Genomic DNA, 26875 nt, shown 5'->3' on the forward strand with positions numbered 1-26875 from the left:
ATCTCGGTACCTAATGGCAGTCAGGCTACCTCTGGCGAGCACATGGAGGGCTGTGCGGCCCCCCAAAGAAATGCCACCCCACACCATGACTGACCCACCGCCAAACCGGTCATGCTGGAGGATGTTGCAGGCAGCAGAACGTTCTCCACGGCGTCTCCAGACTCTGTCATGTCTGTCACGTGCTCAGTGTGAACCAGCTTTCATCTGTGAAGAGCACAGGGCACCAGTGGCGAATTTGCCAATCTTGGTGTTCTCTGGCAAATGCCAAACGTCCTGCATGGTGTTGGGCTGTAAGCACAACCCCCACCTGTGGATGTCGGGCTCTCATACCACCCTCATGGAGTCTGTTTCTGACCGTTTGAGTAGACACATGCACATTTGTGGCCTGCTGGAGGTCATTTTGCAGGGCTCTGGCAGTGCTCCTCCTGCTCCTCCTTGCACAAAGTCGGTCCTGCTGCTGGGTTGTTGCCCTCCTACGGCCTCCTCCACGTCTCCTGATGTACTGGCCTGTCTCCTGGTAGCGCCTCCATGCTCTGGACACTACGCTGACAGACACAGCAAACCTTCTTGACACAGCTCACATTGATGTGCCATCCTGGATGAGCTGCACTACCTGAGCCACTTGTGTGGGTTGTAGACTCCGTCTCATGCTACCACTAGAGTGAAAGCACCGCCAGCATTCAAAAGTGACAAAAACATCAGCCAGGAAGCATAGGAACTGAGAAGTGGTCTGTGGTCCCCACCTGCAGAACCACTCCTTTATTGGGGGTGTCTTGCTAATTGCCTATAATTTCCACCTGTTGTCTATTCCATTTGCACAACAGCATGTGAAATTTATTGTCAATCAGTGTTGCTTCCTAAGTGGACAGTTTGATTTCACAGAAGTGTGATTGACTTGGAGTTACATTGTGTTGTTTAAGTGTTCCCTTTATTTTTTGGAGCAGTATATATTACTTTGCTGATGTGGCCTTGGTTGAGGGATTATTTGGGGAGAACCTGTTTTTAAAGATGTTACCTCAGCTGACTGCACACAGAGAGACACAGAGAGACACACAGAGACACAGAGAGACACAGAGACACAGAGAGACACAGAGACACAGAGAGCGAGAGAGTGAGAGACAGACCAGGTGCAACACACCCTCCACTTCCAGCCTGGAGTGTGTGAGATGAGTGAGACACTTAGCTTGAGTGAGCTTTTGGAGGGAGTGAGTGTTGGAGTGTGTCTGAAGTTCAAGTGAGTGTGTGTGTGCACTGAAGACTTTTGTGCACATCTGTGAGAGTGTTTGCACTGGATTTCTTTTTAACTATGTGAGAGTGTTTGGGTAAGTTAGTAAGAGTTAATGCTACTGTAAGTGCCAGTGTTGACTTAATGTGACCGTTTTGATGCTGCAGTTTGAGGGCTGGCTTGTGTGTGTGTCTGTTTTGTGTGTCGGTGCATGTCAGCCAGCCAGTCAAACAGACAGCCATTCAGTCAATCAGTCAGTCAGTCAGCCAGCCAGCCAGCCAGCCAGTCACAACACTAAAGGGAAACTGTGCCTGAACCAGATCAAAATAATTGTTTGAAGCAGAGCTGCGGAGGGTCACTGAAGGTGACTTCAACTAATCTGGGAACATGCAGATGTCAGGGGCACTGTCTGAAGGCGTTTAGTGTTGGGCTTTCAACAAGATGACTCAGCAGCCCTAGGGCTTAAAACCGTTAGCAGTTAGCGTTAGCTAGTCACATCTCAATGGCTGCCTGATGGCACGTCCCCATTCCGACCTGAACACGTCCCACCTGAACTAACTGCAATCCACAGATACAGCCTAGGCACAGATATGGAAACAGACACCGACATAGACAGACAGACAAGGACAGACAGAAACACCTAAAGACAAGGTCCATAGTAAAGATCTAGTTAGAGAAACAACAGTTATAGAGAATGTGAGAAAAGACAGAGCTACTGACACAGACACACTCCACATGCAGGAATACAGACTACAGATGCAAAAACAGGCAAAAGACAGAGGAAACAGACAGATCCAGGGAGACACCCTCAAACACACACAGCCATAGCCACAACAACACAGCATGGGAGCCAGGGTATATGCCAGAGTCCGACCCCAACGCCAAGCACGGCAGATGGGTGCACCATCCATGCACAACACATTCACACTTGAATGCGTGTTCACACACAAACACGTGCATGCACGCACGCGCACACACACAGACACACCAGAAGCCATTGCCAACACTCCACAGACCCACTGTCTGGAAGAATTTGGCCATGTTTACACCCTTGAGTAAGGTGGAGTATGTGTGTGTCTGTGTGTGTTCCTAATGAACTGGGTCACATGAAGTCGCAGAATGGAAGCCTGTTATGGTGTGCCACTGTGCATCAATCCAGGCACCAAGCAGAGCTAGCTTGTAGCCTGACAAAACGACAGATACCATATCACACTGTAAATTGTATAAGTTGCATAATGTACGTATTATATGATGTGTGCTATCAGGGTCCCTCTTCCTCAAGCATCCTCAACGTTCAGCCCAGTCAGAGTCAGAGTGAATGCTTGTCAAGTCCTGGCCAGTATAAGGGTTAATTGGTATTGTAGTTTGGTCAGGACGTGGCAGAGGGTATTTGTTTTATGTGGTTAGGGGTGGTGTGTTTGTTGTAGGGCAGTTGATTTAGGTATTCCAGGGTTTTTGGGCACTGTTTGATTTTCATGTATTCTATGTTTAGTCTAGTGTGTCTGTTTCTATGTTTGGGTTCATTGGGGTTGGGACTCTCAATTGAAGGCAGGTGTTGTCTATTTGCCTTTGATTGAGAGTCCCATATATGAGGGTGTGTTTGTCTTTTGTGGGAGATTGATTTTGCACTGCGTTTTGAATAGCCTGCAAAACTGTTACCGTTGTAAGTATTGGTTATTGTTTTTTTGGTTCAAGTGGATGCTTTACATGTTTTCTTTAATAAACATGAGCGTCCACAATCCCGCTGCATTTTGGTCTTTTTCTCAACACGACAAAAACCGTGACAATGCTTCATTATCACCTCCTCGTCAACAGCCAGTCCAAGGTTCCATTACAATATTTTAAAGGTCCAATGCAGCCTTTTTTATCTCAATATCAAATCATTTCTGGGTAACAAGTACCATACTGTGACTGTTTTCAATTAAAATTATTTTAAAAAATTGCTTCTTAGCAAAGAACAATTTCTCAAGCAAGAATTGTGTTAGGACTGTCTAGGAGTGGTCTGAATGGGGAGGGGAAAACTGAAAATTAGCTGTCTGTTATTGGCAGAGAGGTTTGGAACTCTTTCTTATCGGTCTATTAACTATTTTACAGCTTGGTGATGTCACCATGGAAGGCCAAAACTCCCTCTCACCAAACAGCTCTTACACTAAAAGGGAATTATGATAATTTTCACAGTATTATTCCAATCTCATAGTTTGGAAATATACATTACCAGTCAAAAGTTTGGACACACCTACTCATATCCTGAATTGGGTCACATGTGACCAGGGAAATCACATTTTTCACTGCACTGGGCCTTTAAACCTGCATCTTTCCTTACAGTCCCCTCCTTGTCAGCAACCAGTCCAAGGCCCAGTTCCAACTCCTTCCAGATGGTTGGAAAAGCATTTCGGGTGAAGCTGGTTGAGAGAATGTCAAGAGTGTGCAAAGCTGTCATCAAGGCAAAGGGTGGTTACTTTGAAGAATCTCAAATATAAATATATATTTTGATTTGATTCACACATTTTTGGTTACTACATGATTCCATATGTGTTATTTCATAGTTTTGATGTATTAACTATTTTTCTACAATGTAGAAAATAGTAAAAATAATGAAAAACCCTTGAATGAGTAGGTGTGTCCAAACTTTTGATTGGTACTGTGTATAAAACACAGGGAAAATCACATTTTTGACTGCACTGGGCCTTTAAACCTACATCCTTCCTTACAGTCCCCTCCTTGTCAGCAACCAGTCCAAGGCCCAGTTCCAATACTTTAAACATGCATCCTTCCTTATCACCTCCTCGTCAGCAGTCAGCCCAAGACACTGTTCCAATACTTTAAACATGCATCCTTCCTTATCACCTCCTCGTCAGCAGTCAGCCCAAGACACTGTTCCAATACTTTAAACATGTATCCTCCCTTGAGTGCCTTCCTCTTTTCCTTGAACGGGGCAGGAACAAAAGCCTGCATACACTGTAGTTACCCAGGATTGAAGAACACTGCTATAGAGCGATGTAATTACAACCTTGTTTAACATTAGGGCTCCATGACTCCAGTCCTTAAAAGAGCATGTGTGTCTGCTAGTTTTCATCCATGGATACCTTTATTTAGTTAATTGATGTAATCATGGTTAACCACGTACAGTGTTTTAATAATCAATGACAAAACCACGAGACACAGTGGTCTTTAAGGGATTGAAACATGTAGTTCTTGAAGGATTTTTTATCTGTAGCCCCTACTCTTGCAATTAAGTCAAGGGGCCACCACAGTGTCACGTCCTGACCAGTATAAGGGGTTATTGGTTATTGTAGTTTGGTCAGGACGTGGCAGGGGGTATTTGTTTTATGTGGTTCGGGGTTTATGGGATATGTATTTATGTAAGAGGGGTGTTTCATTTATGTGTTCCGGGGTTTTTGGGGAATGTTCTTGTTTTGTATTTCTATGGTTTTCTATGTTGTGTATTTCTTTGTGTTGGCCTGGTATGGCTCTCAATCAGGAACAGCTGTACATCGTTGTTGCTGATTGAGAGTCATACTTAGGCAGCCCTGTTTCACCTGTCCCTTTGTGGGAAGTTGTTGTTTGCAAAGCTGTGTGTAGAGCCTGCGCTCATGTTCGGTTTGTTTAATTTTGTGTTCAATAAAAGTCACTATGAGCACTCGACCCGCTGCGCCTTGGTCCACTACGTACGATGACCGTTACACACAGATTATATTTATATTTTGCCTCAAATCCAATATGCCGTCCAAAATCAAATATGGCTGCCATAATAACATTTGATGGAGGTTAAATCACCTGTCAATTTTGTAAAAGAGAGACATGTTGTCAGAACTGTGTACAACACTCATGCCTATAAAGACTGTTGGTGTGAATACATTTTATTATGGTCAACATGATTACACTCAAACACCGTAGCCCTTGTTCATTTTGTATTCTGTTATGTCTTTCAATTTGTTTCATATGGTATATGTAGGACTATGAGAGGCACTGCCATGCCTTCTGTTGTGTTTGAATAGCTGAACCAAACTCGTTTTTCAATGTGTGTTCATATTTTAATCTCATTCACACAACAATGGGCAATTCCAACAAAATATAATAACAAGCCTTTCATGACACAAGCACAGAGTAGCGCAACCAAGTCACAGGAAAGCAACCGTAATACAATAGTCAGCTACTCTAGTAGTATATATGTACAGCAGTGGAGGCTGCTGAGGGGAGGACAGCTCATTATAATGGCTGGAACAGAGCGAATGGAATGGCATCAAACACATTGAAAATTGAATATTCACATAGGTGTACAGAGGCCCATTATCAGCAACCATCACTGCTGTGTTCCAATGCATGTTCTGTTAGCTAATACAAGTTTATCATTTTAAAAGGCTAATTGATCATTAGAAAACCCTTTTGCAATTGTTAGCACAGCTGAAAACTGTTGTTCTGATTAAAGAAGCAATAAAATTGGCCTTCTTTAGACTAGTTGAGTATCTGGAGCATTAGCATTTGTGGGTTCGATTACAGGCTCAAAATGGCCAGAAACAAAGACCTTTCTTCTCAAACTCATCAGTCTATTCTTGTTCTGAGAAATGAAGGCTATTACATGCGAGAAATTGCCAAGAAACTGAAGATGTCGTACAACGCTGTGTACTACTCCCTTCACAGAACAGGGCAAACTGTCTTTAACCAGAATAGAAAGAGGAGTGGGAGGCCCCGGTGCACAACTGAGCAAGAGGACAAGTATGTTAGAGTCTAGTTTGAGAAACAGACGCCTCACAAGTCCTCAACTGGCAGCTTTATTAAATAGTACCCGCAAAACACCAGTCTCAACGTCAACAGTGAAGAGGCGACTCCGGGATGCTGGCCTTCTAGGCAGAGTTGCAAAGAAAAAGCCATATCTGGCCAATAAGAAGAAAAGATTAAGATGGGTAAAAGAACACAGACACTGGACAGAGGAACTCTGCCTAGAAGGCCAGCATCCTGGAGTCGCCGCTTCACTGTTGACGTTGAGACTGGTGTTTTGCGGGTACTATTTAATGAAGCTGCCAGTTGAGGACTTGTGAGCCGTCTGTTTCACAAACTAGACACTCTAATGTACTTGTCCTCTTGCTCAGCTGTGCACCGGATCCTCCCACTTCTGTTTCTATTCCAGTTTGCTCTGTTCTGTGAAGGGAGTAGAACAAGAAAAAGACTGACAAGTTTCAGAAGAAAGGTCTTTGTTTCTGGCCATTTTGACCCTGTAATCGAACCCACAAATGCTGATGCTCCAGATACTCAACTAGTCTAAAGAAGGACAGTTTTATTGCTTCTTTAATCAGAACAACAGTTTTCAGCTGTGCTAAGATAATTGCAAAAGGGTTTTCTAATGATCAATTAGCCTTTTAAAATGATAAACTTGGATTAGCTAACAAATACCATAACTGTCACCAAGTCAACATATACGGAAACTCCAGGGCAGACAGCCAGCATAGTGGACATGATTGTCTGGAAGAAGCAGTGTGCCAGCTCAACCCAAACAGGATAAGGGCTCACCGGAGCATTCCAATGTACATCACAAATGCAGTGAGCCAGTGGAAGGTCATGTAGGATTCAGGCAGGCGTATTGGACTAGCAATGAATCATAGCTCACTTCTAAATGATAAGGAGGTGACTTAAGAGTCCAATCCTGGCGGGGCAAATTATACCACAGTGGTGGCAAGTTGTAGAGATAGGGAGAGGGTGTCAAGAGTCCAGGCTTGGATTCTCTTTCCTTTCGCTGGAGCCTCCCAGACTAGTTGCCTCATTGATCTTCAAAATTGCTCGTGACTTGGAATACTTGGTGTTGCCATTCCGAGCAGTCTGCTGCCTTTTTATGTATCCAGACAAAGGAGTTGGAGTATTTATGGGATTCCTAACATAGTTGAAGTACACAAAAATAGTATTGAGCGCGGTACACAAATCGGAAAAATGTATAATTTAAAATGTATATATGTACAGGTGATTAAACCACTAGTTAATGGTAATGTGGCAGACATATTTGATTTTAGACGCCGTATTGGTTTTGGAGTCAATTAATGGGGGGCCCCCTAACGTAATTGCAAGAGTAGGGACTAAACTTAAAAAATCCACAGAGAAACCTTTGACTGGAAAACATTTTAGTTTTCAGTGTCTAAGCCCACTTGCCTGAGAGCCGATTACAATAGTCACAATGTCAAAAAACGTGTAACTGTATTTTTGTCAGGCAGGACCATACAGCACTGAATGAGAGCAAATTTGACTTGGGAAGTTATCTATTGAACAGCTACCAAAAAGTGAATTGAATGTTTGAGTTAAGGAGGTGTCACAATATCTATCAATTTAACCACTTTCGCAGTAAAATATGTGTTTATATACAACCATCCATTTAATTTATGGGAGACTTTAGAGATATGGGGGAAAAAATGGTTGGCGTTGTTATACATCGGGTAGGGGTATCTCAAAAACTAAAGCCCTTTTTGAGGAATGGCGACTAGCCTGTTCTGGAGTGAAGGGAGAGAGGGGAAGGAAGTACATATTGTGGGTATTCACTGTGGGTCTCCTCAGGCTTGTGAATTCACTGTGGGTCTCCTCCTCAAGACCTTAATGTTTAAACGATGCACAACAAAAACTGCGGCATTCTATCTTTCTTTCATCAGTTTACCTTTTGTTAGCTCCTTGTACCTGTTTTTTGATATCTTGCCAACTCCTTATGGAATTGTCATGCCAAATATGTCTGGCTTGACAATGACAATGGAGTAGGGAAAAGCACAGACAGAACTGGGACGAGGCTAACTTTTTGTACCCTGCACCTGCAAGTTACTGGATGTGAGTACAGTACTTTTAAACTAGTTCATCACTAATGTTAACTTACAGTGTTAGCAGTAGTGTCATTCTGATTTGACACAACAGGTGTTGGTGGTAGCCCCCTATGGAGCTACTTAAACCGGAGGGGGCCATTACAGGTCAGGGTTTGGGTCCTAAAGCTCTCACAGAGATTGTTTCACCGCTATGTTGGTCAGTTGGGGAGGGATGTTATGAAGATAAGTGTCAGTGTTAAATTCTGTGGCCCAGCTATAAAACACTGCATGTCCAATATTTTTGCAGATCACAAATTGACATTCACACATTGGGAACGAAGTGGACTATGTGAAACAGACTGTTGTATCTGGGTCAACATTTGTCTATCTCTCAATACCTGCAGCAACTAGAGTGAGAGACACACACACACACACACACAAAGGCATACACTCGCTTATGCGCATGAGCACACAAACACACACAGTGATATACTATGGATTGACTCCTCTTATTAGCTGAAAGGATCTATGTATTAGATGGACAGAAGATACTCTGTTACTCTTGGATGCCAATGGAAATAGTCAGCCATTGTTGGAGGACTATGGGTAAAAAATTGGAAAAAGTGCTTTTTATCATTTAAAAACATTATCAAAAGGTGCTTCAAAGGTATCACCAAAAGAGGGAAAGAAAAGATACTTTAAATATAGGCTTACTACAGAATATAGGCATACATAATGTGCATGAGCAAAGTGCATTGTACGGCTAATCCCGCCTAAGCACTCCCATCTTCTGTCGTGAAAGCGGACTGAAATAGAGGTGTCTGGCTAGCAGAGAGAGGCTAAGGAGAGAGAGCTTTTTATTTCACCTTTATTCCAAGGTCTCTTTTACAGATGAGCCCTGCATACACATCAATATACACTATACACATCAATATACACTTAGCCTACCAGAGCCTACCCACGTAGCAACAGCAGGTCTTGTTTATTAATGAAGCACGATGAGCAGCAAATGAAGCGTGAAATAGCCACACAAACATAAATGACAGGTATGGCGGGAAGGAAGAAAATGCAGAGAGAGAAAGAGAGTCATGCACTGATAAACAGAATCAATTTCATGGGATTTTATCAAAACGAGGATGTAAGAGTATGCGTTTGCCAGTCGTTTAACATCATCTGTGTTCATTGTTGTTGTCGTGAAATTGCTGGTTATATTTATTTGTATTTTTTATTTCACCTTTATTTAACCAGGTAGGATAGTTGAGAAGAAGTTCTCATTTGCAACTGGGACCTGGCCAAGATAAAGCATAGCAATTCGACACATACAACAACACAGAGTTACACATGGAATAAACAAAACATACAGTCAATAATACAGTAGAACAAAATAAAACTAAAAGTCTATATACTGTGAGTGAAAATGAGGTAAGTTAAGGCAATAAATAGGCCATGGTGGCGAAGTAATTACAACGTAGCAATTAAACACTGGAATGGTAGATGTGGAGAAGATGAATGTGCAAGTAGAGATACTGGGGTGCAAAGGAGCAAGATAAATAAATATATACAGTATGGGGATGAGGTAGGTAGATAGATGGGCTGTTTACAGATGGGCTATGTACAGGTGCAGTGATCTGTGAGCTGCTCTGACAGCTGGTGCTTAAATAAGCAAAGAGAAATTACAGTCCATCATTATTTTAAGACATGAAGGTCAGTCAATACGGAACATTTCAAGAACTTGGAAAGTTTCTTCAAGTGCAGTCGCAAAAACCATCAAGCGCTATGATGAAACTGGCTCTCATGAGGACCGCCACAGGAATGGGAGACCCAGAGTTACCTCTGCTGCAGAGGATACGTTCATTAGAGTTACCAGCCCATATAAATGCTTCACAGAGTAAAAAACACATCAACAGTTCAGGGGAGACTGTGTGAATCAGGCCTTCATGGCATTCATTGCTGCAAAGAAACCACTACAAAAGGACACCAATAAGAAGAGACTTGCTTGGGCCAAGAAACACGAGCAATGGACATGAGACTGGTGGAAATGTGTCCTTTGGTCAGGAGTCCAAATTGGAGACTGGGTTAACTTTGCAGCCAAACTGCTTCAAATAGGGTGATTAGCCCCGGTACATTTACATTTACATTTAAGTCATTTAGCAGACGCTCTTATCCAGAGCAACTTACAAATTGGTGGATTCACCTTATGATATCGAGTGAAACAACCACTTTACAATAGTGCATCTAAATCTTTTAAGGGGGGGGGTTAGAAGGATTACTTTATCCTATCCTAGGTATTCCTTAAAGAGGTGGGGTTTCAGGTGTCTCCGGAAGGTGATGATTGACTCCGCTGTCCTGGCGTCGTGAGGGAGCTTGTTCCACCATTGGGGTGCCAGAGCAGCGAACAGTTTTGACTGGGCTGAGCGGGAACTGTGCTTCCTCAGAGGTAGGGAGGCGAGCAGGCCAGAGGTGGATGAACGCAGTGCCCTTGTTTGGGTGTAGGGCCTGATCAGAGCCTGAAGGTACGGAGGTGCCGTTCCCCTCACAGCTCCGTAGGCAAGCAGCATGGTCTTTTAGCGGATTCGAGCTTCAACAGGAAGCCAGTGGAGAGAGCGGAGGAGCGGGGTGACGTGAGAGAACTTGGGAAGGTTGAACACCAGATGGGCTGCGGCGTTCTGGATGAGTTGTAGGGGTTTAACCTGTTAGGGCTAGGGGGCAGTATTGACACGGCTGGATAAAAAACATACCCGATTTAATCTGGTTACCACTCCTACCCAGTAACTAGAATATGCATATACTTATTACATATGGATAGAAAACACCCTAAATGTTCTAAAACTGTTTGAATGGTGTCTGTGAGTATAACAGAACTCAAATGGCAGGTCAAAACCTGAGAGATTCCTTTACAGGAAGTGGCCTGTCTGACCATTTCTTGAACTTCTTTTCCATCTCTATCATTTACTAAGGATCTCTGCTCTAACGTGACACTTCCCACGTCGTCCATAGGCGCTCAGAGCCCGGGAAAAAACAGAATGTCGTCATCCCAGCCCCAGGCTGAAACACATTATCGCCTTTCTCAAGTGGCCGATCAAGGGACACGGGCTTATGCGCGTGACCCCGACCGCCCCCGCCTTTGGGATTTTTTCATCTGTTTGCCGAAAAGGAGATTCCCTGTCGGAATATTATCGCTTTTCTACGAGAAAAATGTCGTAAAAATTGATTTTAAACAGCGGTTGACATGCTTCGAAGTACGGTAATGGAATATTTAGAATTTTATTGTCACGAATTGCGCCATGCGCGTGACACTTTTTTACTATTTCGGATAGTGTCTGGAACGCGCGAACAAAACGCCGCTATTCGGATATAACGATGGATTATTTTGGACCAAACCAACATTTGTTATTGAAGTAGCAGTCCTGGGTGTGCATTCTGACGAAGACAACAAAAGGTAATCAAACTTTTATAATAGTAAATATGATTATGGTGAGTGCTAAACTTGCCGGGTGTCTAAATAGCGAGCCCGTGATGCCTGGGCTATGTACTTAGAATATTGCAAAATGTGCTTTCACCAAAAAGCTATTTTAAAATCGGACATATCGAGTGCACAGAGGAGGTCTGTATCTATAATTCTTAAAATAATTGTTATGCTTTTTGTGAACGTTTATCGTGAGTAATTTAGTAAAATGTTAGCGAATTCCCCGGAAGTTTGCGGGGGGTATGCTAGTTCTGAACGTCACATGCTAATGTAAAAAGCTGGTTTTTGATATAAATATGAACTTGATTGAACAAAACATGCATGTATTGTATAACATAATGTCCTAGGGTTGTCATCTGATGAAGATCATCAAAGGTGAGTGCTGCATTTAGCTGTCTTCTGGGTTTTGGTGACATTATATGCTGGCTTGAAAAATGGGTGTCTGATTATTTCTGGCTTGGTACTCTGCTGACATAATCTAATGTTTTGCTTTCGTTGTAAAGCCTTTTTGAAATCGGACAGTGTGGTTAGATTAACAAGAGTCTTGTCTTTAAATGGCTGTAAAATAGTCATATGTTTGAGAAATTGAAGTAATAGGATTTTTAAGGTTTTGAAAATCGCGCCACAGGCTGGCAGTGGCTGTTACGTAAGCGTCCCACCTAGCCCATAGAGGTTAATGGCACAGGCAGGGAGCCCAGCCAACAGCGAGTTGCAGTAATCCAGACGGGAGATGATGAGTGCCTGGATTAGGACCTGCGCCGCTTCCTGTGTGAGGCATGGTCGTACTCTGCGAATGTTGTAGAGCATGAACCTACAGGATCGGGTCACCGCCTTGATGTTAGTAGAGAACGACAGGGTGTTGTCCAGGGTCACGCCAAGGTTCTTAGCACTCTGGTAGGAGGACACAATGGAGTTGTCAACCGTGATGGCGAGATCATGGAACGGGCAGTCCTTCCCCGGGAGGAAGAGCAGCTCCGTCTTGCCGAGGTTCAGCTTGAGGTGGTGATCCGTCATCCACACTGATATGTCTGCCAGACATGCAGAGATACGATTCGCCACCTGGTTATCAGAAGGGGGAAAGGAGAAGATTAATTGTGTGTCGTCTGCATAGCAATGATAGGAGAGACCATGTGAGGATATGACAGAGCCAAGTGACTTGGTGTATAGCAAGAATAGGAGAGGGCCTAGAACAGAGCCCTGGGGGACACCAGTGGTGAGAGCACGTGATGCGGAGACAGATTCTCGCCACGCCACCTGGTAGGAGCGACCTGTCAGGTAGGACGCAATCCAAGCGTAGGCCGCGCCGGAGATGCCCAACTCGGAGAGGGTGGAGAGGAGGATCTGATGGTTCACAGTATCAAAGGCAGCAGATAGGTCTAGAAGGATGAGAGCAGAGGAGAGAGCATTAGCTTTAGCAGTGCGGAGAGCCTCCGTGACACAGAGAAGAGCAGTCTCAGTTGAATGACCATTCTTGAAACCTGACTGATTTGGATCAAGAAGGTTATTCTGAGAGAGATAGCAGGAGAGCTGGACAAGGACGACACGTTCAAGAGTTTTGGAGAGAAAAGAAAGAAGGGATACTGGTCTGTAGTTGTTGACTTCGGAGGGATTGAGTGTAGGTTTTTTCAGAAGGGGTGCAACTCTCGCTCTCTTGAAGACGGAAGGGACGTAGCCAGCGGTCAAGTATGAGTTGATGAGCGAGGTGAGGTAAGGGAGAAGGTCTCCGGAAATGGTCTGGAGAAGAGAGGAGGGGATAGGGTCAAGCGGGCAGGTTGTTGGGCGGCCGGCCATCACAAGACGCGAGATTTCATCTGGAGAGAGAGGTGAGAAAGAGGTCAAAGCACAGGGTAGGGCAGTGTGAGCAGGACCAGCGGTGTCGTTTGACTTAGCAAACGAGGTTTGGATGTCGTCAACCTTCTTTTCAAAATGGTTGACGAAGTCATCCGCAGAGAGGGAGGAGGGGGGGGGGGGAGGATTCAGGAGGGAGGAGAAGGTGGCAAAGAGCTTCCTAGGGTTAGAGGCAGATGCTTGGAATTTAGAGTGGTAGAAAGTGGCTTTAGCAGCAGAGACAGAAGAGGAAAATGTAGAGAGGAGGGAGTGAAAGGACGCCAGGTCCGCAGGGAGGCCAGTTTTCCTCCATTTCCGCTCGGCTGCCCGGAGCCCTGTTCTGTGGGCTCGCAATGAGTCGTCGAGCCACGGAGCAGGAGGGGAGGACCGAGCCGTCCTGGAGGATAGGGGACATAGAGAATCAAAGGATGCAGAAAGGGAGGAGAGGAGGGTTGAGGAGGCAGAATCAGGGGATAGGTTGGAGAAGGTTTGAGCAGAGGGAAGAGATGATAGGATGGAAGAGGAGAGAGTAGCGGGAGAGAGAGAGCGAAGGTTGGGACGGCGCAATACCATCCGAGTAGGGGCAGAGTGAGAAGTGTTGGATGAGAGCGAGAGGGAAAAGGATACAAGGTAGTGGTCGGAGACTTGGAGGGGAGTTGCAATGAGATTAGTGGACGAACAGCATCTAGTAAAGATGAGGTCAAGCGTATTGCCTGCCTTGTGAGTAGGGGGGGAAGGTGAGAGGGTGAGGTCAAAAGAGGAGAGGAGTGGAAAGAAGGAGGCAGAGAGGAATGAGTCAAATGTAGGTGTGGGGAGGTTAAAGTCACCCAGAACTGTGAGAGGTGAGCCATCCTCAGGAAAGGAACTTATCAAGACGTCAAGGTCATTGATGAACTCTCCAAGGGAACCTGGAGGGCGATAAATGATAAGGATGTTAACCTCTCTAGGCTAGGCGGGACGAATTCGTTCCACCTACGTAACAGCCACGGCTATCCTGTGGCGCGATTTTCAAAACCTTAAAAATCCTATTACTTCAATTTCTCAAACATATGACTATTTTACAGCCATTTAAAGATAAGACTCTCGTTAATCTAACCACACTGTCCGATTTCAAAAAGGCTTTACAACGAAAGCAAAACATTAGATTATGTCAGCAGAGTACCAAGCCAGAAATAATCAGACACCCATTTTTCAAGCCAGCATATAATGTCACCAAAACCCAGAAGACAGCTAAATGCAGCACTCACCTTTGATGATCTTCATCAGATGACAACCCTAGGACATTATGTTATACAATACATGCATGTTTTGTTCAATCAAGTTCATATTTATATCAAAAACCAGCTTTTTACATTAGCATGTGACGTTCAGAACTAGCATACTTCCGGGGAATTCGCTAACATTTTACTAAATTACTCACGATAAACGTTCACAAAAAGCATAACAATTATTTTAAGAATTATAGATACAGACCTCCTCTATGCACTCGATATGTCCGATTTTAAAATAGCTTTTTGGTGAAAGCACATTTTGCAATATTCTAAGTACATAGCCCAGGCATCACGGGCTCGCTATTTAGACACCTGGCAAGTTTAGCACTCACCATAATCATATTTACTATTATAAAAATGTCATTACCTTTTGTTGTCTTCGTCAGAATACACACCCAGGACAGCTACTTCAATAACAAATGTTGGTTTGGTCCAAAATAATCCATCGTTATATCCGAATAGCGGCGTTTTGTTCGTGCGTTCCAGACACTATCCGAAATAGTAAAGAAGTGTCACGCGCTTGGCGCAATTCGTGACAATAAAATTCTAAATATTCCATTACCGTACTTCGAAGCATGTCAACCGCTGTTTAAAATAAATTTTTACGACATTTTTCTCGTAGAAAAGCGATAATATTCCGACAGGGAATCTCCTTTTCGGCAAACAGAGGAAAAAATCCCAAAGGCGGGGGCGGTCGGGGTCACGCGCATAAGCTAGTGTCTCTTGATCGGCCACTTGAGAAAGGCGATAATGTGTTTCAGCCTGGGGCTGGAATGACGACATTCTGTTTTTTCCCGGGCTCTGAGCGCCTATGGACGACGTGGGAAGTGTCACGTTAGAGCAGAGATCCTTAGTAAATGATAGAGATGGAAAAGAAGTTCAACAAATGGTCAGACAGGCCACTTCCTGTAAAGGAATCTCTCAGGTTTTGACCTGCCATTTGAGTTCTGTTATACTCACAGACACCATTCAAACAGTTTTAGAAAATTTAGGGTGTTTTCTATCCATATGTAATAAGTATATGCATATTCTAGTTACTGAGTAGGAGTGGTAACCAGATTAAATCGGGTATGTTTTTTATCCAGCCGTGTCAATGCTGCCCCCTAGCCCTAACAGGTTAAGCTTGAAAGGGCTGGTAACTGTGACAGCATGGAATTCAAATGAGGAGATAGACAGATGGGTCAGGGGAGAAAGAGAGAATGTCCACTTGGGAGAGATGAGGATTCCAGTGCCACCACCCCGCTGGCCAGATGCTCTCGGGGTATGCGAGAACACGTGGGCAGACGAGGAAAGAGCAGTAGGAGTAGCAGTGTTATCTGTGGTAATCCATGTTTCCGTCAGTGCCAAGAAGTCGAGGTGCTGGAGGGTAGCATAGGCTGAGATGAACTCTGCCTTGTTGGCCGCAGACCGGCAGTTCCAGAGGCTGCCGGAGACCTGGAACTCCACGTGGGTCGTGCGCGCTGGGACCACCAGGTTAGAGTGGCAGTGGCCACGCGGTGTGAAGCGTTTGTGTGGCCTGTGCAGAGGGGAGAGAACAGGGATAGACAGACACATAGTTGACAGGCTACAGAAGAGGCTACGCTAATGCAAAGGAGATTGGAATGACAAGTGGACTACACTTCTCGAATGTTCAGAAAGTTAACTTCTTACATCTAGACGTTCCGCTAGCGGAACACCTGCTCCAATATCCAATGATAGGCGTGGCGCAAATTACAAATTCCTCAAAAATACAAAAACGTCAATTTTTCAAACATATGACTATTTCACAGCATTTTAAAGACAAGACTCTCCTTTATCTAACCACACTGTCCGAATTCAAAAAGGCTTTACAGCGAAAGCAAAACATTAGATTATGTCAGCAGAGTACCAAGCCAGAAATAATCAGACACCCATTTTTCAAGCTAGCATATAATGTCACAAAAAACAAAACCACAGCTAAATGCAGCACTAACCTTTGATGATCTTCATCAGATGACAACCCTAGGACATTATGTTATACAATGCATGCATGTTTTGTTCAATCAAGTTCATATTTATATCAAAAAACAGCTTTTTACATTAGCATGTGACGTTCAGAACTAGCATACCCCCCCGCAAACATCCGGTGAATTTACTAAATTACTCACGATAAACGTTCACAAAAAGCATAACAATTATTTTAAGAATTATAGATACAGAACTCCTCTATGCACTCGATATGTCCGATTTTAAAATAGCTTTTCGGTGAAAGCACATTTTGCAATATTCTCAGTAGATAGCCCAGCCATCACGGCTAGCCATTTAGACACCGACCAAGTTTAGCCCTGATCAAACTCCGATTTACTATTACAAAAGTTTCATTACCTTTGTTGTCTTCATCAGAATGCACTCCCAGGACTGCTACTTCAATAACAAATGTTGGTTTGGTCCAAAATAATCCATCGTTATATCTGAATAGCGGCGTTTTGTTCGTGCGTTCCAGACACTATCCGAAATGGTAAATAAGGGTGGTGCGCATGGCGCAATTCGTGACAAAAAAATTCTAAATATTCCATTACCGTACTTCGAAGCATGTCAACCGCTGTTTAAAATCAATTTTTATGCCATTTTTCTCGTAGAAAAGCGATAATATTCCGACCGGGAATCTCCTTTTCGGCAAACAGAGGAAAAAATCACAAAGACGGGGGCGGTCAGGTCACGCGCCTAAGCCCACAGTCCCTTGATCGGCCACTTGAGAAAGGCAATAATGTGTTTCAGCCTGGGGCTGGGATGACGACATTCTGTTTTTTCCCGGGCTCTGAGCGCCTATGGACGACGTAGGAAGTGTCACGTTAGAGCAGAGATCCTTAGTAAAAGATAGAGATGGCAAAGAAGTTCCAGAAATGGTCAGACAGGCCACTTCCTGTAAAGGAATCTCTCAGGTTTTGACCTGCCATTTGAGTTCTGTTATACTCACAGACACCATTCAAACAGTTTTAGAAACTTTAGGGTGTTTTCTATCCATATATAATAAGTATATGCATATTCTAGTTACTGGGTAGGATTAGTAACCAGATTAAATCGGGTACGTTTTTTATCCAGCCGTGAAAATACTGCCCCCTAGCCATAAGAGGTTAAGCTTACGTTGCAAAAATGTTATTGACTAAAATGACGAAGATGATACGGTACTGCTGGCTGGTGAAGTAGGCTAGCTAGCAGTGGCTGCATTGTTGACTTTGTTTGAACGTGTAGCTGGCTAGGTAACCTCGATAGTTTCAGTACTACACCTTATCATGATACAAAAGCAACTATGTAGCTAGCTAACATAGCACTAATCAAGATGTTCCTTTGTAATGTATTTAGTTTCTACAATTCTGCTCGTCGGTAATAGTTGGCTATGTTTGGAAAAATTGCGTCGCGGGGGACGAAAATAGCTGGCTAGCTAACCTCGATAATTACTCTAAACTACACAATTATCAAACTATGACAAAGACAACTAACACTGCACTAGTCAAATCGTTCCGTTGTAATGTATTGGTTTCTACAGTGCTGCTAGTCAGTAAAGGTTGGCTAGCTAGCAGTGGGTTTGATGATGACTAGGTGTGTTGACTAAGTCTGGAGTCTGGACAACGGCGTCGCGTCGCGTCGCGGCTGGCTAGCTAACCTCGATAATTTCTCTAAACTACACAATTATCTTAGATACAAAGACAGCAAAGACAGCTATGTAGCTAGCTAGCACTACACTAATCAAGTCGTTCTGTTGTAATGTAATAGTTTGTACAGTGCTGCTAGTCAGTAAAGGTTGGCTAGCTAGCAGTGGGTTTGATGATGACTAGGTGTGTTGACTAAGTCTGGACAACGGCTTCGCGTCGCGGCGCGGCTGGCTAGCTAACCTCGATAATTACTCTAAACTACACAATTATCTTAGATACAAAGACAGCAAAGACAGCTATGTAGCTAGCTAGCACTACACTAATCAAGTCGTTCCGTTGTAATGTAATAGTTTCTACAGTGCTGCTAGTCGGTAGAAGTTGGCTAGTTGGCTAGCTAGCAGTGTTGACTAAGTTAGGAGGACGAAAACAGCTGGCTGGCTAGCTAACCTCGATAATTACTCTAAACGACACAATTATCTTTGATACAAAGACGGCTATGTAGCTAGCTAAGAAAAAATTGCTCAGATCAAACAAATCAAACCGTTGTAATGTAATGAAATGTAATATTACCTGTGGAGCGAAGCGAAGTGCGACTACCCGCTCCAAACCCGGAAGCATTAGCTAGCTAGCTAAGTGATAACCCTATTATTTCTACAGGTATCGACTCTATTGCTTTAATTCAGAAATTCGGGTTCACCTCGGAGTTACATCTGTAGGCATTAGCTCATTAATGTGATCTAGCTAATGTGAACTAGCTAGCCAACATGCATTGTTTCTGACATGCCACCATCCTGCTTACTTTACATTTGACAGATATTTAGCTACTGTAGCTAGTTAGATAATGGTTTATGATAATTGCAGTTAGTTCATTATCTATCTAGCTAAGCGTAAAATGCAGCTAGCTAACCAACTTGCTGTTATCAAAGACACTCAGTGACTTACCATACTTCTGACACTAAGACTCCTCCTTGCTTTCTCCCATCTATAGGTTTTCTTCTAGGTTCAAAACGATATGACTGTAGTCCGGTGCTTCATTGTAAAAAAGAAAAAATATTCTCACACTGCCATCTGGTGCAGCCAGGCAGTCAATGGCTCAGCATTCCAAAAGTATTCACCTGAATCTACGTCAAGCCTGTACCCAATGTTCTATTTATATGGTGCGCGTACAGCCCAGAAGTATATAATCGATTAAATCTTCAATTTACAATGTCGGATTGAAAAAAAAATGGACATATCAGATTCTTACATGTATGCACTACTCATTATTGTTTGGGGGGGGGTTATAAAGTGAAACACGGGCTTTAAAGTTGGAATCATTAATGACGAAACTACCTTGTCCGTTTGCAATATTACAACAAAGAAGTTACTACAAACTAGAAACAACGAACACTGTTTTTTTCCTAGGACGTCGTTTACCTTGAGTTCCTCCAGCACTCCCCACCTTTGCTTCTGCAACAAAACAAAAATAATGACAACGGCCATGGGGAGGACAGTGGCACTGTTTCCCCCTACTGCGGATTCTATCTTTAGTAGAGTACATGGCAACATTTCTGCAAACTCATACAGAAAGATGGTGATTAATATTTTTCCCATCCCTGTCATGGTTAGCTAGGTTAAATGGATTAACAGATTCACTTTAAATTTTCATTGCTTAATGAATCACACTACTGGTTAATGTACATTAAGCGCTGGATAGAGAGAGCGAGCGAGAGCGCGAGAGAGAGATTACACTGAATCCACAAACCCCTTCTGCAGATGAAGAGAAGCTTCCCGTTCCTAAATACGTAACAATGAGGAATTAAGCCCGAAGCTCGGGAGGGCCGCACAAAGCGGGAAAAGCGGTGAGGATAAGGGAAAGGACGATGCTTAAGAACGAGGGAGAAAAGAAAGAGGCGAAGGAGATAAGACGTGCCACTTTCATTTGATCTCACACACACGCACGCACACTGTACACCAGATGAGAGGGGTTAAGGAGATCGGTTGGCCATTGAGTCTCTGTAATGACTTTAAAGGATGTCAGATTCTTTATCCAGCGGTGTAATGTAACACAGAAAAAAGCAGGACCCATCTTCAAGCTGTTTCTCCTGGACACTCTCTCAGGGCTTTTCCCCATACCCCTCCCTCACACTCTGTGTACAGCACCTGTCCTCAATCGCTATGTCATCCGCTCTTTTCCTCTTCTATTTCTTCTACCACTCCCCTCTCTAATTTGCTCTACTTGTGTCCTTCCCCTCCTCCTTTTAACTCCTGTCTCCTGTCTCCTTCCCCTGCTAACTCCTGTCTCCTACCTTTAACCCTTCTGTCCCGTTCCCCTCCTACCTTCCTGTCTCCTTCCCCTCCTCCATTTAACCCTCCTGTCCAGTGGTGATTTTAGCATGTAAATGTTGGTGGGGTAAACTCCCCAAAATGATTGGCCAGCAAAGCCACTACACAACACTAAACAATACATTAATTGCACTATAATGGCAACAAGCGGTGCCCACAAACTGTTAGAGCCTACATAAAGCAGTCCCAACAGCAAAGCTTTTTTTCCAGCACAATGGAGTTGTAACAACATGCGAGGAGAGTCAGGAAGCAAGTTCAGGGAGTGAGTGTTTTATCATTTAAAAAATGAACATAATACGAAACACGGACAACGCACAGACATGAAACAGACACAATGAGTCCAGGTGAGTCTGACGACACGCAGGTGCGCGTAACGGTGGTGACAGGTGTGCGCCATAATGAGCAGCCTGGTGACCTAGAGGCCAGAGAGGGAGCATCTGTGATAGAGGTGAATCCTTACCACTGGCAGTGAAACAATTCATTCAGCCTCGTTTACTGCCTTTTTAAAATACATAGCTGATATGGTCAGCCATATCTCCCTGGCATATTCCATAATTTATGCAGCAGCATATAAAACATTTTTGGACTCACCTTGTTGTGCGTGGTGGTACTTCGTCAGCAAATTTTGTCAAAGAAAAAGATTTACAATTCCAAGTTGGATGACTGTTCAAAACTTATTTTCTCAGTCTGACTTTCCAGTTGCAATACTTGCGGTTAGCCTCTTGTTGTGTAATGTTTATGTCCAATGGCCGATGAGCAATGATACGTTTTATCTTCAAATGACAAGGATTAAAAAGGATTTGCCAGTAGATTGTCTACTTCATTTATGATGATGATTGCAGCTAAGATTTTGAAAGTAAGATGTTGACATGATCAGTCCAATCAACATTACTGTAGCTATAACGTGATTTGATGTAATTTTATATAACGTTTCAGGTAAGACCCAATGTTTATTACAGCAATAGTGGCAGGCAAACGACAGGTCAAGGCAGGCAGGGGTCGATAATCCAGAGTAGTGGGGCAAAGGTACAGGACGGCAGGCTCAGGTCAGACAGAGGTTGGTCATCTAGAGTAGGACCAACGGTACAGGACGGCAGTCTCAGGGGCAGGCAGAGTGGTCAGGCAGGCGGGTTCAGAGTCCGGAGAGGCAAGGGTCAAAACCAGGAGGGCGAGAAAAATAGAGACTGGGGAAAAGCAGAAGTTGAGAAAAACGCTGGTTGACTTGACAAACAAGACGAACCGGCAACAGACAAACAGAGAACAAAGGTATAAATACACATGGGATAATGGGATAGATGGGTAACACTTGGAGGGGGGTTGAGACAATCACAAGGACAGGTGAAAGATCATGGCGTGACAGTACATCCCCCCACTGGCGTCCTACCTGGGCACATACCTGGTTGAGCGGGGTGCTGGAGTTGGAATTCAGAGATGAGGCCTGGGTCCAGGATGTCCCTAGCGGAGACCAGGCACCTCTCCTCTGGGCCATGACCCTCCCAGTCAACCAGATACTGGAAACCCCTGCCCCGAGGTCGAACCTTCAGGAGACGTCACACCCTGTACGCCGGTTGGCCGTTGATGAGAAGGGGAGAGGGCTGGACCTGGAAACAGGAGACAAAGGGCTGTAAGACATGGGTTTACATCTAGACACATGAAAAGTAGGAAGTATACAGAGGGTACGGGGCAACAGAGGATGAACAGCAGAGGGGCTAATGATCTTGGAGCAGGGGGAAAGGTCGCGGCTTCCGGGGGTGTAACCGCTGGGCTATAGCGGCTTGCCAGCGCATCCGGCTTAACATCCTTGGGTATCAGACGGTGATGTGGAAGCGAAGTGGCCCGGGCCTTACTGAACCCCTCCCAGAGGTCCTGGTACTCCGCGGGAATGGCGGAGAGGTCTGGGGCAATTTTCAAGCCCCTAGGAAGAAGTCCCGGGGCAGGCAGAGCTGATTTCAGGCAATGAGTGTGGCAGAATGGGCTCCAGCCCACGATGGCATTAGGGATTGTGTTGCTAGAGCCAAGAGAATCCCAATACCACAGGAACCTGCGAAGACTCAATTAGCACAAGGACAGGTGAAACATTAGGGCATGACATTTTATCTGTGGCCATATTTTTGTTTCAATTATTATTTTTCCCCCAAAAATGTGAGGCCCAAAACAGGTGGGGCTCTTACCTGCCCTAATTGACGGGTCGCCACTGCTCCTGTCTCCTTCCACTCCTTCTTCTACATTTAACCCTCCTGTCTCCTTCCCTTCCTCCTTTTACCCTCCTGTCTCCTTCACTCCTATCTTTAACCCTCCTGTCCCCTTCCACCTTCCTGTCTCCTTCCCCTCCTCCGTCAACCTTCATGTCTCCTTCCACCTTTAACCCTGCTGTCTCCTTCCCCTCCTCCTTCAACCTTCATGTCTCCTTCCACCTTTAACCCTGCTGTCTCCTTCCCCTCCTCCTTTTACCCTCCTGTCTCCTTCACTCCTATCTTTAACCCTCCTGTCCCCTTCCACCTTCCTGTCTCCTTCCCCTCCTCCTTCTACCTTCATGTCTCCTTCCACCTTTAACCCTGCTGTCTCCTTCCCCTCCTCCTTTTACCCTCCTGTCTCGTTCACTCCTATCTTTAAACCTCCTGTCCCCTTCCACCTTCCTGTCTCCTTCCCCTCCTCCGTCAACCTTCATGTCTCCTTCCACCTTTAACCCTGCTGTCTCCTTCCCCTCCTCCTTTTACCCTCCTGTCTCCTTCACTCCTATCTTTAACCCTCCTGTTCCCTTCCACCTTCCTGTCTCCTTCTACCTTCATGTCTCCTTCCATCTTTAACCCTGCTGTCTTCTTCCCCTCCTCCTTTTACCCTCCTGTCTCCTTCACTCCTATCTTTAACCCTCCTGTCCCCTTCCACCTTTCTGTCTCCTTCCCCTCCTCCTCCTACCTTCATGTCTCCTTCCACCTTTAACCCTACTGTCTCCTTCCCCTCCTCCTTTTACCCTCCTGTCTCCTACCTTCATGTCTCCTTCCACCTTTAACCCTACTGTCTCCTTCACCTCCTCCTTTTACCCTCCTGTCTCCTTCACTCCTATCTTTAACCCTTCTGTCCCCTTCCACTTTCCTGTCTCCTTCCCCTCCTCCTCCTACCTTCATGTCTCCTTCCACCTTTAACCCTGCTGTCTCCTTCCCCTCCTCCTTTTACCCTCCTGTCTCCTTCACTCCTATCTTTAAACCTCCTGTCCCCTTCCACCTTCCTGTCTCCTTCCCCTTCCCCTCCTCCTTCTACTTTCATGTCTCCTTCCTCCTACCTTTAAACCTCCTGTCTCCTTCCCCTCCTCCTACCATTCATTCTCTCCTTTTTTTCCTGACCCTCCTATGTATACAGCATCCTTCCTCAGTCTTCTCCCTCCTCTCCTCCTCTCATCCAGGCTAGTTGATGGAGGGGATTGATAAGGCGGTCCACTTCAAATATGCTGCATGGCCCATCGGGGATAAGACCTTTATCTGTGTGTATGTCTGAGGATGGGAGATAGAAGCTTGAAAAAACATGTGTGGTGTCACCAGAGTGCAGCCAACCGGGCTAAAGCCTGACCTTTTTGTAAATTCAGCCCAAAAAACTTTAGTATGTTGAAAAAATATCAAATATGGCGTCGATAAAAATGTATTCAACATTACTTTGCCTGGTGAGTTCTCTCCTTTGTCCAGTTAGGGTTCTCGCTCCTTATCCTATGTTTCTATTCTCCATGTCTCCATACATATAAATAACCTCTGTTTTGCCCTCCCGTCCTCCTAGCTCCCAGCAGCTGTTGCTCCTGTCGTCCCATTGGAGGTTGAGCTAGGTTCTAATTCAATTACCCAGCAGCCAGATCCAGTTGCTCATTAACACAATTTAATCAAAGCCTATTCTATTAGCCCAGGCACTGTGATGATGTCAGCGAGCTGTGCCTGCACACAATTCTGTCTGTCATTGACAAAACCCCACACACTGCAATTAGACTCATTGTCAGCTAGGATAGTAAGTGCCAAGTCTTTCAGAGAGAGAGTAACTTCAGGGTAATTTCATGCATGTTCACATTGCTGTATATTCAGGTTACAGGTACTCTAAAAAACAGAAAACAATTTGCTGACAATTTGCAGACAATTTGCTGCTAAGAAAACCATTCAAAAACCTTTACCCATCACCATCACAGGGGGAAAAAATGTTGACAATCGGAGTGTGGATGGAAAGCATTAGCGTGCTGTGAAACCAAACATATTCCGATGGGCATTTCTCCGTTTACATCCCAGTTCCGCACTCACACGGCCCGGTTAATTGCAGATGATTGGAAATCAATAGAGACGCATTCAAAATGTGCCATGTCATTTTCAGACCTCACACCTTCCAGCTGTCTCGCTGATTCAAAAGCAAGCTGCATGGTTTGCATGGCAACATGATTCCTGTTATTTCCAAGCCTTTGTTAGGAGTAATTTGGAAAAGTAAGAGGCACCGGTACAGAGTAGAGAGGGAGGCACCGGTGCAGAGTAGAGAGGCTGTTAACAGAGAAGGTAAAGTGAGAGTCACCAGTACGGAGTAGAGAGGGTATTAAGCTTGAGTGTACAAGTGACAGTGACAGCACAGAATTCAAATGAGGAGATGGACAGGTGAGAGAGGGAGAAAAGAGAAAATCTCCAGTTAGGAAAAATTAGTAGCCCTGTGCCACTACCGCGACAACTAGATGCTCTTGCTCTATGAGAGAAAACGTAGTCAGATGAGGAGAGAGCAGCAGTGTTCTCTGGGGTGAGCCATGTCCCCGTCAGGGCCAAAAAGTGATGGGACTGAAGGGCAGCATAGGCTGAGATGAACCAATCGGCAGTTCCAAACGCTGCCAGAGACCAGGAATTCCACATGTGTTGTGCACGTAGGGTACACTAAATTAGAAGGGTTTCAGCCAAGGGGTGAGGAGCATCTGTAAAGCCTACAGGGAGAGGAGCGAACAGAAATATAAAACCCACACATAGTTGCCAAAGCAACAAAATAGCCAAATGAGATAATCTGTAAAAAACTTGGTAAGACACTAAAGTGAGAGAGTTGTGTGAAGCCTTACTCTCTTTCCTTCCTCAAAGAACTCGGCAGAACAGTCTTTGATTCGGCAACGGTCTTAGTTTTGCCATGGGACCGCCGCTTACAGCTGCTGCTGCTGCTGAGAAAACAGGGGAGACTAAAGAACTAATACTAATTGAAAATTGTCTTGCAAAGGTGAAGAGCACACCTCCCAGTACTAATTACTGATTGCCTAGGAGGGGAGAAACCACTCCCCCTCCAATACAGCCACTGATTACCAAAACCACAACAGTCACAAATTGCCCTGCTCCTGGTTGTTGTGTCAACAATCATCTGCAAGTTAAAGTTCACACACCAAGTAGGCTACTGGGAAGACAGGCAGCACTTAAAGTCTAGCAGAAAGACAGTACTAGACAACAACAGATAAAGACAAAAATTATACTTATCACTCCAGGAGTCCTCTAGCTCTAGAATGAAGCACCTCTTACTTTACCTTCTCTGTTAACACTCTCTCTACTCCGTACCGGTGCCTCTCTACTCCGTACCGGTGCCTCCCTACTCCGTATTGGGGCCTCCCTACTCCGTACTGGTGCCTCCCTACTCCGTACCGGCGCCTCCCCTACTCCGTACCGGGGCCTCCCTACTCCGTACTGGTGCCTCCCTACTCCGTACCGGGGCCTCCCTACTCCGTACTGGCGCCTCCCTACTCCGTACTGGCGCCTCCCTACTCCGTACCGGCGCCTCCCTACTCCGTACCGGGCCCTCCCTACTCCGTACTGGTGCCTCTTACTTCACCTCCTCTGTTAACATTGTTGTCATCTACCGCCCACCAGGTGTCCTTACAGAGGTCCTCAAGAAACTTGACACCTTGATAAGCTATTTTCCTGACGATGGCTCACTGCTCTTCGTACTTGGCAACGTCTGCCTTTAATTAATTTCTTTCCAACTCTCTCTTTCCCCTCCTTGACTCTTATGACCTCACCATTTCCCAGTCCCCTCTCATTCATAATGCAGGCAACACGCTTGACCTCAACTTTACTAGAGGCTGTTCATCTAATAATCTCACTCAATCTTACTTTGTTTCCTTTTCTGTCTCACTTTCCTCCAACCCTAGCCACTCAGCCCCTACCCAGATGGTATTGCGTAGTCGTAATCTTTACTCTCTATCTCCCACTACTCTCTCCTCTTCTATCCTATCATCTCTCCCTTCTGCTAAATCCTTCTCCCTCCAGTCTCCTGATTCTGCCTCTTCGACTCTACTCTCCTCCCTTTCCGCATCCTATGATTCGCACGCTCCCATTTCCTCCCGGCCGGCTCGGTCCTCCCCCCTTGCTGTGTGGCTGAGTGACTCATTGTGAGCTTACAGA

This window comes from Salmo salar, chromosome 22 (genome assembly GCF_965601325.2).
Source record: "Salmo salar chromosome 22, fSalSal1, whole genome shotgun sequence".
Lineage (NCBI taxonomy): Eukaryota > Metazoa > Chordata > Actinopteri > Salmoniformes > Salmonidae > Salmo > Salmo salar.